The sequence below is a fragment of the Papio anubis genome, chromosome 20 (assembly GCF_008728515.1).
Source record: "Papio anubis isolate 15944 chromosome 20, Panubis1.0, whole genome shotgun sequence".
NCBI lineage: Eukaryota > Metazoa > Chordata > Mammalia > Primates > Cercopithecidae > Papio > Papio anubis.
In genome coordinates, this window is record NC_044995.1 from 30,569,810 (window position 1) to 30,589,251 (window position 19,442).

The window sequence follows — 19,442 nt, forward strand, 5'->3', positions numbered from 1 at the left end:
ACCAGGCCCAGGGTGTGGCACTGGGCTGTCTGCCTGTGGGTTTCATTTCTGCCTTTTAGTTTTTACTTCTTCTTTCTTTGGAGGCAGAAGTTGGGCATAAGACAATGTGAGGGGTGGTCTCCTCCCTTATCCCCCCCCTTTGAGAACCTGACTCATCAGTAGGAGTTCTCACTTTCATTCTCACTACCCATGTCTTCTTGAAAGACAGATTGACAGTGATTTATATAGTACACTTGTGCTGAAGCATTTTGGTGAACTAAGGTAGTGATGAAGCTTTTTATCATTTGAAGAAGTACAGGTAGCAAATAAGGGAGCAGTAAGCAGGTTCCTATTACGATTATAACTCCTATTATAAGAGTTTTAAATCCTCCTAGCACTGGGAACCATTTTCCAAACATGGCCCCAGGATTAAATCCATGCCACACTTGAATGGGCACATGTGCCAGTTTTGTCATGTCTCTAACTATGTCTTCAACTACTTGCCCTTGATCATCTATGTGTAGACACACATTAGTAAGGTTAAATTTCCCACAGACCCCTCCTTCAGCTACTAGCAAATAGTCAAGAGCCAATCTATTTTGATAGACAGCATTGCTCATCTGAGTTTCTTGCTGGAACAGAATAGTCAAGGCTCTGCTGGTCTTATTAGTGATTATTTCTAAGACGACTTGTAACTGTATGATTCGGTTGAGCATGTAAATGGAGGTCCAGTATCCCCACGAGCTGTCTTGTGCCCAAATACCGGGCCCATAATATTATATGCTTCTCTCAGGGGGCCATTCATCATCTTTACAATTTTCTATAGCTATACTTCTCTTTTTGTGGGAACCATAGACAGGGAAGCCCAGGAGTTCATCGGTCTTTATGGGCGGTAGGAAGAAAGATGGTTTAATTGTGCCAATAACACAACTACCTGTCCATTGGTCGGGTAATTTGGCATAAGCTCTATGCCCACATAACCAGTATAATCCAGTGGGGGCTGTCCAGTCCCAGTGGGACTCTGGATGGGTTCACATGATTTGCAACTTTGGGAATTTACTAAATGGATTTTTCTTAGTATGATTTAAACTCCACTAGGTGACTGTTTTTGTAGTACTATTATACAGTTTTTACCCAAGGCACCTGAGTCTTCTCCCAGGAAGGGTGAAGTCCTTCCCCACTCTTGCTATACAGTATTGTCTAATGAGTGAGGCTTTTACTATCCAGAAGTTACCAGGGTGATTCTTTTGAGCCAGGAATTCATCAGGAACTGGGTCCGTAGGTACTAATTCTCAGGCTTCCTATGACCATTGATCTCCCATTACAGTTCCTCCACATACATAACATGAAGTGACATTGAGAAACTGGGCTACATGCTTGGCTAATTGTAAAAACAAAATTCTTGTTTTTCCTGGAATTTCTGGTACTGGCACATTCAGTTCATCATAGAAGATTTGAAATACTGACTCAGGAGAGTGTTTATAAACTTCTCCTTAAACCACGATATTTACTCAAGGATCCAGTCCAGCCCCATCAATTCCTAGGGTTATACATTCCCCTTTTTTCCAGCGAGGATCAAGGGGTTTGGTTATTACTAGTTCTAAGGGGTTACACTGACCACTGGTACAGGAAGGGCCACTTTTCCCTTTCTGAAGGTGGACAGGATTCTTTTCATTTTTTATCCAAGTACCCTAAATGACTCAAGACCAGTATCCACATCATTTCCACACAGTCCTAATTCATGACAAATGTACTTATTTTCTGCCATATAGCTTCTTTCCTAATTAAGAGAACCGTATCCTATTCCTAACTTGTTACTATTAATGACAGCACAAGCATCGAATTTCAAAGTGACTTGTTTGGGCACCCCTTTTCTTCGGTTTTGGCTAACACTTTACTTGTTTATGAGCCCCCACCTGTCCTCAGTCCTTAATCTTATTTCAAAAAACTGTGGTCATCAGAGGCTCAGATGAGTCATAACACACATCAGGCTGATCATTTCCTGAGCTACATACCTTGTATAGAATAGCATTATACAAACAAGGTCTTCTTAGAGTCCCAGTACACTTATAGTAACCATAAAATAATAGAACTGTAGCAACTTTTTTTTTTCTTTTTTTTTTTGAGACGGAGTCTTGCTATGTCACCCGGGCTGGAGTGCAGTGGCCAGATCTCAGCTCACTGCAAGCTCCGCCTCCCGGGTTTACACCATTCTCCTGCCTCAGCCTCCCAAGTAGCTGGGATTACAGGCGCCCGCCAACTCAGCTGGCTAGTTTTTTGTATTTTTTAGTAGAGACGGGGTTTCACCGTGTTAGCCAGGATGGTCTCGATCTCCTGACCTCGTGATCCACCCGTCTCGGCCTCCCAAAGTGCTGGGATTACAGGCTTGAGCCACCGCGCCTGGCCTGTAGCAACTTTTTGTCCGACCTCAGTGACTTGATGTATGCACTGGGAACAGTCATCAGTCTGAGGAAGGTCAGTTGATGTCCTTACTGTACGAGTCCACATTTTAAGAAAAATGAGTCGCACAGTGAGTTTTCTCATGCTTCGGACATGCGTGGACCAGTCAACTTCTGGGTGTGACTGGAGCAGGGCTTGTAGTCTTCTTGAGAGTCACTTTGCAGGGGTTGGTGAAGCTGCTTCCATCCACGTACAGCTCACAGTCTATTGATGTTCAAGGATGGTCTCGGAGGTTGGGCCCACTAGAATAAAGTCTGATACCTCTACACAGTTATGTTCAACTGGGCTCTCTGATACAGGAGCAAGGTGGTGGGGTTTAAGGTGTTGCAAACTTCAATGGTTATGTGGGGACTTTCACATAGCAAGCTTTGGCACTTGGTTAATCTAGCATTTGTTAGCCAATGATGTCCTTTGGTATTCATCAAAGTTACCACAGCACAAGAGGCCTTTATATTCAGGTTTTGCCCAAGGGTTAGTTTATCTGCTTCTTGTGCTAACAGGGTCATTGCTGACAGGGCCCTTAGACATGGGGGTCAGCCTTTGGAAACCCCATGTAGTTGTTTTGAAAGATAGGCCACTGGCCTTGGCCAGGGCCCCACAGTCTGGGTTAAAACTCCAACTGCCATTTTTTCTCTTTCTGGCACATAAAGTGTAAAGGGTTTTGCCAGGTCAGGTAGCCCCAGGGCTGGCGCCAACATGAGTTTTTCTTTTAACTCATGAAAAGCTCATTGCTGTTGGTTGTAATAGAAGTAGTTTATCCAATCTACGTTTTTATTAACGTCACCCACCAAAATATTGACTCCAATCCTGCAGCTATTTGATTTCAAGCTTTAAATTGATCTGGTATTCCTCATGGGACTCCAATTGTGTCTAAATAGATGTGAGAGTCAAAAGACCCATAAGGGGCTTCTCTCACTTTACAATGTCCTATTTTTCCTCCCTCTGGTTGGTGAAATGCCAGGGTGAAAGAGATAGCCAATTGGACTAAAGTACAAGTTCCACTCCAGTTACTTGGCAGAGTTCCCAGTAAAGGTCCACCACAATACCAACATACATTGGCTCGGGGATGAACAAGGGCTGACTGATTGATAAGCTCTTGAAAATTCTTAAGCTCACTGCATCCCTTCAGGTCTCCAAGGAACGCTAAGTTTCCTCCCTGTCATGAGAGATGTGAAGTGAACTTAGTGTTGGGAGACGAAAGCTAGATGGCCTTTGGGGGCTGACCCGCAGGGTGCCAGACTTTGGGATATAGCAGAGAGAGCTTGGCATGACTTATTACTCCAGGTTGTAGAATCCTGGGAAAGAGCTACCATGAAGCCCATGCATGGTTGACTGGAGAACCACCTTAGTGGAAAGGGGACAATCGGGGCCTCTGACCTGCCATGTGCACAAGCATAACAATTGCTTTTGTTTAATGTGTGGATGGAATATTTGATCCGTTCCAATCAGGCATTTGCATCTTAATTGCCAAAGTTTGTTTTAAGTCTGTAACTTCTATGATCCTCTAGCAAAATGAATGTATGATTTTAGGAAATTACAGAAACCGGTAGGGGCAGTCCATCCTTGCACTTTAGTAGTCCACACAATGTTGGACCAACTAAGGCATAAAAGCTCTACATTGGGGGGCAAGAATCCTGGTTGACACTGGAGTCTTTATCGAAATTTCCCCAGATTAAATGGTCCTAATTTACTAATGCCCAGTCTGAGGAGAATCAGGAGGGACAGAGGTACTTTTCTGAAGTAGAGAGCTGTCTTTGACTTGGCAAGTCCCCACAGGGTATAACAAGGCAAGCATTAAATGCAATAGTTTGAGGCACAATTGACTTGGTTATGTTAATAATGGTCAGCAATAGAGCAAGGAAAGAAGAAAGAGTAATAGTTGAAAGAATAGTTGAAAGAGTTAAATTTTTCTTTGCTTTAGTTGGTAGGGTTTTCCCCCAGAACTATGGCCCACGACTCTGGAGGGAGTGGCACTTGCTTGACTCGGGTGTGATGAGTCCATCCTTTTTTCACTGTACAAACAGCAGTCTCAGTGGTTAGCAGCACAAGGTAGTGTCCTTCCTAGGCTGGCTCAAGTTTCCTTTCTTTTCACTCTTTGATAAGAATGTGATCTTCAGGCTGGTGCTGGTTTGCTGGAAATTCTAGAGGTGGTACATGTGCTAAAAGACTTTTAGTTTTAAGGGAAAAGAAAGTGGAAGATAAATCAAGTATATGATTTTCAAGAAATTGACCTTTTATTTCAAATGTGGGGACGTCAGCAGTGGACTTTATGAGGTGTGATGCCTTTGCAGAAATTTTCAGCAGCACCTATTTTATTAGTTTTTTAAGACTGAGAGGGCAAAACCACCATTTTATATTTGACAGTATGGGATTTTTTATACCAGATAAGCTAAAATGCCGCCTTTATATTGAGTGTATTTACTAATGTTAAGCTTAGTTTAATAAAACTTTTTTGTAAAGACATGTTCAATTTTAATGTTGGACCATAGGAATTAAGATTTTTACAGACTCCAACATGCAAAGATGCTTTTCTTAAAAGAACAGGTTAGTGCTTTAAAAGTAAAAGAGCCTGTGGTTGGCAGGCGAGATTGGCTCAAGCCTGTAATCCAGCTTACTTTAGGAGCCAAGATGGGCAGATCACGAGGTCAAGGAGATAGGGGTGCATCCACCAGCTAACACACGGTGAAACCCCGTCTCTCACTAAGAAATACAAAAGTGCAGCTGGGCAGGTGGCAGCCTGTAGTCCCAGCTACCGAGGCTGAGGGGCAGGAGGAGATAGGCGTGAGCACCAGGGGAAGTAGACTGCAGTGAGAGCTGAGATCCGGCCATTACACCGGCGCTGGTACGGCGCCAAGGGCTTCATCTCCGAAACTGTGGTGTTTTAGCGATGTCAGTTCACAGAAAAACTGGTTATTCACCGCTAACTTTAATATCCGATTTTACCCACAGAATTTTCTTACAATTAATTTCGAAACTTACTTAAAACTTCAAAACAAATTACAACAAATATGATAAAGGGGTGGACGGGGAACGGTTTGACCAGGCGACGGGTTTAAAACGCCAAACCTTCAAAGCTCATTAACCTTTAATGTAGTAAAATTTACATTCTTTTAGAACAGATCTCCCTTTCATCGCAAACTTCGCAGTGCAGTGGCCAGATCTCAGCTCCTGCAAGCTCCCTTCCGGGTTCCCATTCTCCTGCCTCGGCTCCCAATAACTGAGACCACAGGCACTTTCCGCCATGTGTGTGTTTTTAGAGCGGGGATTCACTTCCCGTGTGCTCAGGATGATCTCGATCTGTTCCTGTGATCCTTCCATCTCGGCTCATTATGCCTCCTTGTCATCTTTTTAAAGGTGTATTTTACCTTCCTTATATACTTGTACATAAACTGTTTTCTTCAATAGTACTCAGGAGGCTTAATTATTTTTTAAATTATGCAACTTTTCTTGCAAGGTGCTCTTATAACTTTTTTCTGCTCACGACTTTCCACAGATGAACGTTCTTCGGCAGCGCAGCATTTTGAGCGTTTTGCTGCTGGCTGACAGTTAATTTGTGGGTTGAGAGTGCAAAACATTGCTGCAAGTCTTTGCGAACTCCTTTTTTTTTGCGGATGATGAAGCATTCTTTTTTGTTTTTTTAGGATGGTCTGCTCTATCACTAGGCTGCAGATTAAAGGTAAATAGCGATCTTAGCTCACCCCACACAAGCTCCATGCGTCCAAGGTTCATCCCGTTCTGCTCAGCCCTCCAGGTGAAAGCTGGGACTACAGGCATACCACCCTCACAAGCTAGTTTTATATTTTTACAAAGTGAGATGGGGGTTTTCACCGTGTTAGCCAGGATGGTCTCGTCTCCTGACCTTGTAGATCGCCATCTTGGCCTCAAAGTGCACTGGGATTACAGGCTTGAGCACCTGGCAGGTACAAGCATTCTTTTCCAAAGCAACTCACTGTATCTGTGGACTAGACTGTCACAGAGCCACAAGATTAAAGTTACCTACAATACATCATTACATTATTACTTTTAGCAAAGTTTATTCCTGTTGAAAACAACATTTGAGATTTCAGTTATGCTTCTGCTAGTAAATGAGCCTTGTTTTGAATCCAATTAACTTAGAATTTGTATAGATGGCTTTTTTCCATTACCAGCAGGAACCATCTGTCATCTTTGTCCTGGAGTTCCTCCTAAGTCTGGCTGGACCTTTTTATGGTAATTAAGATTTAGATCACCTGTTAGAATCTGCTGGGTTAAAGGGAATTTTTCAGTGGTTAATGTTAAATCATCTTTTTTTTTTTTTTTTTTACATGGGACCTTTAGACTGGTAGGGGAATTGCTCACAGTGGGGGTTGCTTTCCTCTTTTTTTTTTTTGGAATGGAGTCCTGCAGCCTTTCAGCATGTCCACCCAGGCTGGGTCTGGGTAGGCGGAATGCCAATCACTGCAGTCACTCCCAGGTTCAGGCCATTCTCCTGCCTCAGCCTCCAGTGGCCTGGGACCTGGGCATCCCGCCACCACCACTTGGAAGCTAGTTTTTATTTTTAGTAGAGGTGAGGGTTTCACCATATTGGCCAGGGATGATTACAGGTCTCCTGACCTCTCGTGATCCACCCGCCTCGGCCTCCCAAAGTGCTGGGATTACAGGCAGAGGCCAGCCAGCCGGGTTTCTGTAAAGTTATTGCTCTACTTTTCTTCTGTTACAGCAAAGCAGTTGTCACTACAGATTGAATGCATTTTAGGCCATCTGTGAGTTACTGGGTTAAGGATTTTTTTGATAGGAGGCTACAGGCTGTGGTGGCCTCAGTGTTTTGGACTATGCCCTTGTTTACACGCCCACAGCAAGGTGGTATTGGAGTGTTGCTTGTAGGGTCGGAAGAAGACCTTCAAATTATCAATTTGTGGGTTTTAAAATTTACCCTAGCTTTTTTTTTTTTTTTTTTTTTGGAGACAGAGTCTCCTTGAGTAGCCAGGCTGGAGTCTGTGCGATCTCGGCTCACTGCAAACTCCGCCTCCCGGGTTCCATAGGCCCTCCTGCCTCCAGCCTCCCAGTGCTTCCGGGACACGGGCCTCCCTCGCCTGCTTGGCTTCATTTTGCATTTTAGTAGAGACAGGGTTTCCCGTGTTGGCGGGATGGTCGATCTCCTGGTCACCGTGATCCAGCCGCCTGAAGCCTCCCAAAGTGCTGGGATTGCATTGAGCCGCGTAAACTGCAGCTTTTAAAAGAAGCGGGGTGGCCGGTAGCGGTAATCAAACCTTCGCGATACAGCGGCACTGGAACCGGCAAATCCTGAATCGAGAAGATAACCATCCCTGGCTTCTTTATCGAAATGAAACCGTCTACAAAAAGCTACAAAAGCAGCGGTGATGAACAGCGGCTAATTCCAGCAAGAGGAAACTTCGAGGTGGAAAGTCAGCCTGAACCACGGGAGAGCCAGAAATACTGATGAAACGAATCGCTCTTCACTCAGCCTGATGGCCCTGGCGAGACTCGTCTCAAAAAAAAGCATCGTTGCTTTATTTTGTATATTCTCTTTTCTCTTTCTTTCCTCTTTTCGGTTTTTAATTTCCTTTTTTTTCTTTTTTTTTTAAGGATCAGGTCTCGCTCCTGCCATCAGGCTGGGTCTGATGTGGGATCTCAAGCTCACTTGGCCTCACCTCCAGGGTTCCATTCCTCCTGCCTCGGCCTCCCATTGGCTGGGACTGAGCCTCCCACATCACGCCCAGGCTAGTTTTGTATTTTGCACTGAAGTAGAGACAGGGTTTTCACTGTGTTAGCCAGGATAGTCTCCCGATCTGACCTCGTGGTCAAAATCTCGGCCTCCCAAAGGTCACTGGGATTGGGCTGGCAGCGTGGCTGTTCAGCCACCTCTTCCAGAGCCAGATCTGGCTCCATGCCAGGATGGAGTGCAGTGCGTGCGTCTGCGGCCTCACTGGCTCCATACTCCCAGGTTCCCACCATTCTCCTCAGCCTCCTGAGTAGCTGGGACTACAGGTGCCATCGCATCCACGCCAGCTAATTTTTTGTGTTTTAGTAGGGAACAGGAGTTTTACTATGTCCAGCCAGGATGGTCTCGATCTCCTGACCTCACTTGATCCTCCTGCCTCCGGCCTCCCAAAGTGCTGGGATTACAGGCATGAGCCACTTGACCGCTTTCTCTCTTTATTTGCTCTCCTCTCTCTCTCTTTGACTTTCCTTTTGCCTTTGTCTCTTCATCTCTCTCTGCCTCTTTCTTTCTCTCTATCTCACTCTCTTCTTGACTCCCTCTTTGTCTCTCTGTCTCTTCCTCTCTGTCTCTTCGTCTCTCTCTTTGCCTCTTTTTCTCTCTGTCTCTTTCCTCCCTCTCTCTACTGGTATTTCCTTGCCTTGTCAGCCGCTTATGCTGCTGTTCTCTCAACCACTGTGGGGGCAGGGGTTGTCTAAAACCAGCTGTAACCAAGTGTCTATGTACGGGAACTGGTCTGGGTGCCCTGGCTTACAGGTTACCTTGTGCCATACCTTTGAAACAAGGGACCTGTCCAGGCTTCCTTCTTGTATTTATTTATTTATTTATTTATTTTATTGTCCAGGTTTCTTTCTGATGGCCAACCCACCTCTAATGCTGGGCAGTCTATCTTACACAAAGTTTTAAGTTTTCCTGGTGTCATGATATTCCATAGTCTCCATTAAATCCTTTCTTGAAATTTTTCAACATAGTTCCTGGTGGGGTGGGCTTACTTTGTGACTGACCCGTGCTTCCTTGAGACAAAACACCACGCTCTCACCACACGCACACCACAAAACAAAGAACGGGTTAAAAGGGCATATGTACACTTTCACAGTTTACACCAAACTAGAATCAAACCAAAATCAGAGTATTGAGAAATCCAAGCCAGGTCAAAACCAAAACCAAAGTATCAAGCAATACAAGTCAAGTCAAAAACAAAAACCAAAGTGCCATTACAGGCACGTTGTGGGTGATCAGGCCATGCTTCCACTCAAATGGAGTGGGCAAGTTACAAAGACCAGTCTTACCAAGTTTCAGATGTCTGGACTCCAAGTGCCAGTTCCTTCCTGGTGTTCAGCCACTGCATTGATCCTCCATGGGGGCCTGCTTTGCACCGCTCTGATGAGGCATTCCACCAGGGTAAAATACCTACCCAGGAGTGCTCTCAAGATCCGTGTCACTCAAGCTGGCCGGAATTCCCTACAGGGATGCTTCACAGGGCCGGCCTAAGCCACCTAAGGGGTTCCCTTGACCGTCTATCCATTAATCACCTCACTTCCCAGTCAGGGAACCAAGAAATGTAGCAGGACAAGCCACAGACAAAACCCCTCAGACACCGAGTTAAAGAAGGAAGGGCTTGGCTGGGCATGCTGGCTCACACCTGTAATCCCAGCACTTTGGGAGGCCAAGGCAGGTGGATCACGAGGTCAGGAGATCGAGACCATCCTGGCTAACATGGAAACGCAATCTCTACTAAAAATACAAAAAAAAATTAGCTGGGCATGGTGGCGGGCACCTGTAGTCCCAGCTACTCGGGAGGCTGAGGCAGGAAAATGGCATGAACCTGGGAGGTGGAGTTTGCAGTGAGCCAAGATAGTGCTACTGCACTCCAGCCTGGGCAGCAGAGCGAGACTCCATCTCAAAAAATAAGAAAAAAGAAAAAAAAGAAGGAAGGGCTTTATTCGGCCAGGAGCTTTGGGAAGACTCATGTCTCCAAAAACTAAGCTCCCCAAGTGAGAGATTCCTGTCCCTTTTAAGGGCTTACTACAGTAAGGGGGTCAGTGTGAGAGGGTCATGATCAATTGAGCAAGCAGGAGGTACGTGACTAGGGGCTACATGCACCAGTAATCAGAAAAGAACAGAACAGGACAGGGATTTTCACAATGCTTTCCCACACAATGTCTGGAATCTACAGATAACATAACTGGTTAAGTCAGGGGTCAATCTTTAACCAGGCCCAGGGCATGGTGCCGGGCTGTCTGCCTGTGGATTTCATTTCTGCCTTTTAGTTTTTGCTTCTTCTTTCTTTGGAGGCAGAAATTGGGCATAAGATAATATGAAGGGTGGTCTCCTCCCTTAATAATGCTAAAGGAATCAATTCAACAAGAAGAGCTACCTATCCTAAATATACAGGCACTCAATACAGGAGCACACAGATTCATAAGACAAGTTCTTGGAGACCTGCAAAGAAACTTAGACTTCCATACAATAATACTAGGAGACATTACCACTCTACTATTCATATTAGATCAATGAGAAAGAAAATTAATAAGAATATTCAGGACTTGAACTCAGGTCTGGATCAAGTGGACCTGATAGATATTTACAGAACTCTCCACCCCAAAACAACAGAATATACATTCTTCTCAGTGCCACATGGAACTTACTCTAAAATTAATAATATAATTGGAAGTAAAACACTCTTCAGAAAATGTAAAAGGACTCAAATTATATTATACTCTCTCTCAGACCACAGTGCAATCAAATTAAAACTCAAGATTAAGAAACTCACTCAAAACTACACAACTACGTGGAAATTGGACAACCTGCTTCTGAGTGACGTCTGGGTACATAATGAAATTAAGGCAGAGAACACGAAGTGAAATTAAGGCAGAAATCATGAAGTTCTTTAAAGTCAACGAGAGCAAAAAAGCAGTGTACCAGAATCTATGGGATGCAGCTACAGCAGTGTTAAGAGGGAAATTTATAGCACTAAATTCTTACATTGGAAAGCTAGAAAGATCTCAAATCATCACCCTAACATTACAACTAAAAGAACTAGAGGGGCAAGAGCAAACAAATTCAAAAGTTAGCAGAGGACAAGAAATAACTAAGATCAGAGCAAAACTGAGGGAGATAAGGAGATAGAGACATGAAAAACCTTCAGAAAATCAATGAATTCTAGATCTGGATTTTTGTTTTGTTTTGTTTTGTTTTGTTTTGTTTTGTTTTTTTGAGATGGAGTCTCATACTTGTTGCCCAGGCTGGAGTGCAAGATCGTGGCTCACTGCAACCTCCACCTCCTGGGTTCAAGTGATTCTCTTGCCTCAGTCTCCAGAGTAGCTGGGATTACAGGCATGCACCACCATGCTTGGCTAATTTTTATATTTTTAGGAGAGATGGGGTTTCACCATGTTGGGCAGGCTCATCTCGAACTCCTGACCTCAGCTGATCGACGTCCCAATGTGCTGAGATTACAGGCTTGAGCCACCACGACTGGCCCAGGAGCTGCTTTTTTTGAAAAAATTAATAAAATACATAGACCAGTAGCTAGAAAAGAAGAATAGAGAGACAAATCAAATAAACCCAATAAAAAATGATAAATAGGATATCACCAGTGACCCCACAAAAGTACAAACTACTAACAGAGAATACTATAAACACCTCCTTGCAAATAAACTAAAAAGTCTAGAAGAAATGGATCAATTTCTGGACACATAAACCCTCCAAAGACTAAACCAGGAAGAAGTCGAATCCTTGAAAAAACGAACTAAGTTCTGAAATTTCGGGAGTAATAAATAGACTAACAACAAAAAAAAAAAAAAAAAAATACACAAAAAGCCCAGAATGGACTAACAGCTGAATTCTACCAGAGGTAAAAAAGGAGCTGGTGAAGGAGTATCCTTATCTGGGGTAAATACCTGGGGTTCATCATCTCATGCTGAGAAGGTTAATGACACAGACATACACACTTGGAGTGTGTTTAAAGAGCAGAAAGTTTAATAGAAGAAAGAAGAGACAGAGGGAGTGAGAGAGCTTTCTCATGCAGAGAAAGTGGGGCACCCAATGTTTCCAGGTTTGGAACAGAATGCAATTGATTTTTTAGAGAGGCTTGAAGAGGGGGTTATTGATTTACAAAAAGCTCAAAGCATTGGTTTGACCAGGTGTACCATTTACACAGCCTGCAAAAAAGCTTGCCCTCCCACCCCAATCTTTTATTATGCAAATGTGGCCTCTACCTGGCTGACTCCTGCACACATGGGGACAAAGAAAAGGAAGGGGGAATTGCCATAGTGGGTTGACCTGGCTTTTAGTACAGCTGCCCACATTCATCTATGCAAAGTTCTAGCTTGCTTATCTATGCTTGCAGCTTGACTTTTCAGGCTGCTTTATGTTAGAAAAGAAATGGTTTTTGGCTGCTTTCTATTAAAGGAAAATTTCACTGAGAACTTTTTTACCCTTGCTAAGTGCCTAAAATAATTTCTTAATAACTCCTATATTACTAGTACCATTTCTTCTGGAACTATTCCAAACAATTAAAAAGGAGAGACTCTCCTCCCTACTCATTTTATGAGGCCAGCATCATCCTGATACCGAAACCTGGAAAAGACACAACAAAAAAAGAAAACTTCAGGCCAATATCTCTGAAGAACATTGATGTGAATATCCTCAATAAGATACTGGCAAAGGGAATCCAGCAGCACATCAAAAAGCTTATCCACTACAAACAAGTCGGCCTCATCACCAGGATGCGAAGCTCATTTAACATATGCAAATCAATAAATGTAAGCCATAGGCTGGGCGCAGTGGCTCATGCCTTTAATCCCAGCACTTTGGGAGGCTGAGGTGGGCGGATCACAAAGTCACGAGATCGAGACCATCCTGGTTAACACAGTGAAACTCCATCTCCACTAAATACACACAAAAAAAATTAGCTGGGCGTGGTGGCAGGCGACTGTACTCCCAGCTACTGGGGAGGCTGAGGCAGGAGAATGGCATGAACCCGGGAGGTAGAGCTTGCAGTGAGCCGAGATCGTGCCACTGCACTCAAGCCTGGGTGACAGAGCGAGACTCCGTGTCTAAAAAAAAGAAATAAAAAATAAAAATAAAAATAAAAATAAATGTAAGCTGTCACATAAACAGAACCAATGACAAAAACCACATGATTATCTCAATAGATGCAGTAAAAGTCTTCAATAAGGGCTGGGCATAATGGCTCACACCTGTAATCCCAGCACTTTGGGAGGCCAAAATGGGTGGATCACAAGGTCAGGAGTTTGAGACCAGCCTGACCAATATGGTGAAACCCCGCCTCTACTGAAAATACAAAATTTAGCCAGGGGTGGTGGTGTGCACCTGTAATCCCAGCTACTTGGGAGGCCAAGGCAGGAGAATCACTTGAACCTAGGAAGTGGAGGTTGTAGTGAGCCAAGATTGTGCCACTGTACTTTAGCCTGGGTGACAGAGTGAGACTCCCTCTCAAAAAAATAAAATAGCCGGGCGCGGTGGCTCAAGCCTGTAATCCCAGCACTTTGGGAGGCCAAGACGGGCGGATCACGAGGTCAGGAGATCGAGACCATCCTGGCTAACACGGTGAAACCCCGTCTCTACTAAAAATACAAAAAACTAGCCGGGCGAGGTGGCGGGCGCCTGTAGTCCCAGCTACTCGGGAGGCTGAGGCAGGAGAATGGCGTAAACCCGGGAGGCAGAGCTTGCAGTGAGCTGAGATCTGGCCACTGCACTCCAGCCTGGGTGACATAGCGAGACTCCGTCTCAAAAAAAAAAAAATAAAATAAAATAATAATACTAATAATAAAGTCTTCAATAAAATTCAACATTCCTTGGCTGGGTGCAGTGGCTCACACCTGTAATCCCAGCACTTTGGGAGGCTGCGGCAGGTGAATCATGAGGTCACGAGTTTGAGACCAGCCTGATCAACATGGTGAAACCCCATCTCTACTAAAAATACAAAAATTAGCCAGGCATAGTGGTGGGTGCTTTTAATCCTAGCTACCCTGCAGGCTGATGCAAGAGAATCCCTTGAACCCAAAACAGAGGTTGCAATGAGTTGAGACCATGCCACTGCACTCGAGCCTGGGTAACAGGGTGAGACTCTGTCTCAAACAAACAAAATTCAACATCCTTTCATGTTAACAACTCTCAATAAACTAGGTATTGAAAAAGCACACCTCAAAACAATAAGAACTATTTATGACAAACCCACAGCCAATATCATATTGAATGGGCAAAACCTGGAAGAATTCTGGAAAATCAGCTCAAGACAAAATGCCCTCTCTCATCACTCCTATTCAACACAGTATTTGAATTTCTGGCCAGGAAAATCAGGCCAAAGAAAGAAATAAAGGGTATTCAACTAGGAAGAGAGGAAGTCAAATTGTCTCTGCAGATGACATGATGCTATAACCTGAAAATCCCGTTGTCTCAGCCCAAAAGCTTCTTAAGCTGATAAGCAACTTCAGCAAAGTCTCTAGATACAAAATCAATGTGCAAAAATCACAAGCACCAACAATAAACAAGCAGATTGTGAAATCATGCATGAACTCCCATTCACAATTGCTACAAAGAGAATAAAATACCTAGGAAAACAGCTAACAAGGGATGTGAAGTACCTCTTCAGAAAGAACTACAAACCACTGCTCAAGAAAATAAGAGAAGACAAAAACAAATGGAAAAAAATTTCATCGTCATAGACAGGAGGAATCAATATCATGAAAATGGCTATACTTCCCAAAGTAATTTACACATTCAGTGCTATTCCCATCAAACTACCATTGACATTCTTCATAGAACTAGAAAAAATTACTTTAAAATTCATGTGGAACCAAAAAAGAGCCTGTATAGCCAAGAAAATTGTAAGTGAAAAGAGCAAAGCTGGAGGCATCATGCTACTTGACTTCACACTATACAACAAGGCTATAGTAACCAAAGCAGCATAGTACTGGTAAAAAGAAAAAGAGACACATTGACCAATGAAACAAAATAGAGACCTCAGAAATAAGACCACACATCTACAACCATCTGATATTTGACAAACCTGATAGAAACAAGCAATGGGGAAAAGATTCCCTATTTAATAAACGATGCTGGAAAATAAATAAATAAAGTCAGAAAAACTAACCTTTTCTCTTTCTGGTCATATTATCTATATAATATTTAGTTATTTTTATTTATTTCAATTGCTTTCAATTTTAGTATTTGCTTTGGAAATTACTTTTTTAATATGTATAACATTTTCTTGGAGTCTATTTATGGACATCAATGCTATTTTTCATATTTTGATATAAAAAATAAAACATCAATGTGGATGTGATGGCTCCTGCCCGTAATTCCAGAATTTTGGGAGGCTGAGGTGGGGGGATTACTTTAGCTCAGGAGTTTGAGACAGGCCTGGGCTACATAGTGTGACCTCACCTCTAAAAATAACAATAATGAATTAGCTGAGCATGGTGGCACATGAGTGGTGTCCCAGATACTCAGAAGGCTGAGGTGAGAAAGCTGCTTGAGCCCAGATGGTTGAAGTTGCAGTGAGTTGCAGTCATGCCACTGTGTTCCTGCCTGGCTGAGAGAGAATCTTTCTCAAAAGAAAGAAAGGAAAAGAAGGCCAAGAAGGGTGGATAACTTGAGGTTAGGTTAGCCTGGCCAACATGACAAAACCCTGTTTCTGCTAAAAATACAAAAATTAGCTGGGCATGGTGGCATTTGCCTGTAATACCAGGTTCGCAGTAGGTTCAGGTATGAGACTCGCTTGAACTCAAAAGGCAGATGTTGCAGCGAGTGGAGATCGCGCCATAGCACACCAGCCGTGGCGGCAGAGCAAGACCTCATCTCAGAAAAAAGAAAGAAAGAAAGAAGGAAAGAAAGAAAAGGAAGGAAGGAAGGAAGGAAAGAAGGAAGGAAGAAAGGACACAAAGAATAAACTATAATTTTTGTTTAATGTTTGTAAAGCTCTAATTGCATAGCAGATTTCTGGAAGTCAGTTTCCAGAATCCAAGGTTAATCCCTAAGCATTTTATACATTTCTTTCTGCATTGATTATAAAATTCGGGTTTCCCAACAGAAATGGAAAAAAATAAAGCATGAATAACAATGAGATAGCACACAATTATGAAAATGGCAATCATGAAAAGAAAAATTTCAAAGACTGTCAATGAAAATTTGGATTAACTAGAACTAGAAATATGAAATGTTACAGTAACTTTGGAAAATAGTTTAGTGGTTTATTATAAAGTTGAGCATACACTTACTATGTTATCAAGCCATCCCACTGCTAGGTCTTACTAAAGCAAACTGAAAACCAATGCTGAAATGAAACTTTTTGTGGATATCTATTGATCACTTTATTTGTAGTTGCAAAAAGCTGGATGTAAACAAGATGGTTCTCAACAGGTGAATGAATAAACAAACCAGTGCATCCATACAATAGAATCCTAGTTGTCAATAAAAAAAAAAAAAAAATCACAGTATAGCAGTATATATGAGTCACAAATGCATTTCTTTAATTGAAGAAAGCAAGATCTAAAAGACTACAAATTATATAACCCAAGTATATGGCATTGTAGAAAAATAAAATTATAGGGATTCATAATAATCAGGCCAGGCTTGATGGCTCAAGTGTATAATCTCAGCACTTTGGGAGGCTGAGGTGAGAGGATTGTTTGAGTCCAGGATTTTGAGAACAGGCTGGGCAACATAGAAAGACCTCCCTACAAAAGAAGAATAAAAAGAGAATAATCACTGATTGCCAAAGAGTGTAGAGTTAACTACAAATAGGAAGCATCAGATAATTTTGAGGGCAACAAAGTTCTGTGTGGTACTCTGAAGATGGCTATGCGACTCTAGACAGCTTTCAAAACCTATAGAACTGTACAGCACAAAGAAGGAATGTTCCTCTCTGCAAATTATAAACAACAAGGATTTGGGGAAAATTCAGATAAAATGCAGGAAGTAAAAAGAGTTTACCCTTACTAGAAATTTATCACCTAACCCTCTTGAAGAAGGTCGGAATGAAAGGACTTGGTGTAAATCACTTTGAATAACAGTATTTTGATTAAATACTGCAAGACTCAAGAACTGAACACAAACATTGTGTTCTGGTTGGTATTGCTCATCTATAAGTGTATAGATTAGTAATTTTTAAAAGCATTCTATGTTATTATATACATATATAATATAACTAGTGCCTGCTTCTCCTGAAAGTTAAAAAAAAGAGAATTCTAGACTGTAGTTGAGAATATCTTGATAAATGCATGTATCATAACGTATCTATTGAGAGAGAGAGACAGAGATGTGTTACACAGGAGTCAATATTAATATGCACCTTTTCAAACTCTGTTTGCTGTGAGGTTGCAGAAGCAGTGACACCCCAGTAATAATGGGCATGCCTAGCTCTCATATCATGGTTTGTAAGCACCACTCCTCAACAAAAAAAAAGCAAGACTACTTGTAATAAGAGATAATTCTAGCACTGGAGTGGAAAATCCAAGTTAAGGTAGTGTATTGCTAATTCAAAAAGTTTAAAAGTGCTTTATGAACAACAGAAGCAGTCATGTCAGAGAAAATCAACCTGAAAGACTTCCCAGGATCCCAAGCTGGAAAAATGTGAAAAATACAATGAATATTATTGGCATTGGATTAAAACCTAGAAAAAAAAAATCCATGAATCCATAGAGAAAAATACAAATAAGAAAAAAAGAAGGCCGGACACCGAGGCTCACGCCTGTAATCCCAGCACTTTGGGAGGTCAAGGCGGGCAGATCACCTGAGGTTGGGAGTTCGAGACCAGCCTGACCAACATGAAGAAACCCGTCTCTACCAAAAATACAAAATTAGCCGGGCGTGGTGGTGCATGCCTGCAATCCCAACTACTTGGGAGGCTGAGGCAGGAGAATCATTTGAACCTGGGAGGTGGAGGTTGCAGTGAGCTGTGATCACGCCATTGCACTCCAGCCTGGGCAACAAGAGGGAAATTCCATCAAAGAAAGAAAAGAAAGAAAGAAAGAGAGAGAGAGAGAGAGAGAGAGAGAAAGGAAGGAGGGAGGGAGGGAGGGAAGGAAGGAAGGAAGGAAGGAAGGAAGGAAGGAAGGAAGGAAGGAAGAGAAAGAAGTAGAAAAAAAGAGAAAACATTTTTCTTTTTTTTTTTTTTTTTGAGAGAGAGTCTTGCTCTGTCACCTAGGCTGGAGTGCAGTGGCCGGATCTCAGCTCACTGCAAGCTCCGCCTCCCCGGTTCACGCCATTCTCCTGCCTCAGCCTCCGGAGTAGCTGGGACTACAGGCGCCCGCCACCTCGCCCGGCTAGTTTTTTTGTATTTTTTAGTAGAGACGGGGTTTCACCGTGTTAGCCAGGATGGTCTCGATCTCCTGACCTCGTGATCCGACCGTCTCGGCCTCCCAAAGTGCTGGGATTACAGGCTTGAGCCACCGCGCCCGGCCAAGAAAACATTTTTCTTTACAAAATTCCAAGTACTAATCAATGTAGAAGACAATGCAAAATAGAAAATCACCACTAAGACACCACAGTAGTAATTACTGTAGACAAGATGTACTTAAAAATGCAAACATTGTGGGTAAAATTTAAAAGAGAAGCGGTGTTTCTGTTAGCCCCAAAGTATCTGCCTCAAATATTTATAAATAGCCCAAAGTAATAGCGCCAAAATATCTACCTCCAAATATTTATAAACACTATTTCCTCTCAATTTCTTTACAACACTTATGACTATTTAAGGAAAAATTATAACACAGTATTGTGAGATATGTGTAGATGTAAAATGTATGAATAGCACAAAGAATAGAAGGAAGTAATTAAAACTCTTCAACAGCAAGTTTTTCATATTTTACATTTATTAAAATAGTACAGTATAAACTCTATGTAGATCATGATCTGTTACAGATGCATATAGTTATCCCTGAAGAAACCACTAAGAAATGTAATGAGGTGTCACTTAAATGCTATTAAAGGAATTTAATTATATTCCAAAAAGTATTTGTACACGAATTTTTTATTTTTATTTTTATTTTATTTTTTTTGAAACAGAGTCTCGCTCTCTCGCCCAGGCTGGAGTGCAGTGGCCGCATCTCAGCTCACTGTAAGCTCTGCCTCCCGGGTTTACACCATTCTCCTGCCTCAGCCTCCCGACTAGCTGGAACTACAGGCGCCCGCCACCTCGCCTGGCTAGTTTTTTTGTATTTTTTAGTAGAGACGGGGTTTCACCGTGTTAGCCAGGATGGTCTCGATCTCCTGACCTCGTGATCCGCCCGTCTTGGCCTCCCAAAGTGCTGGGATTACA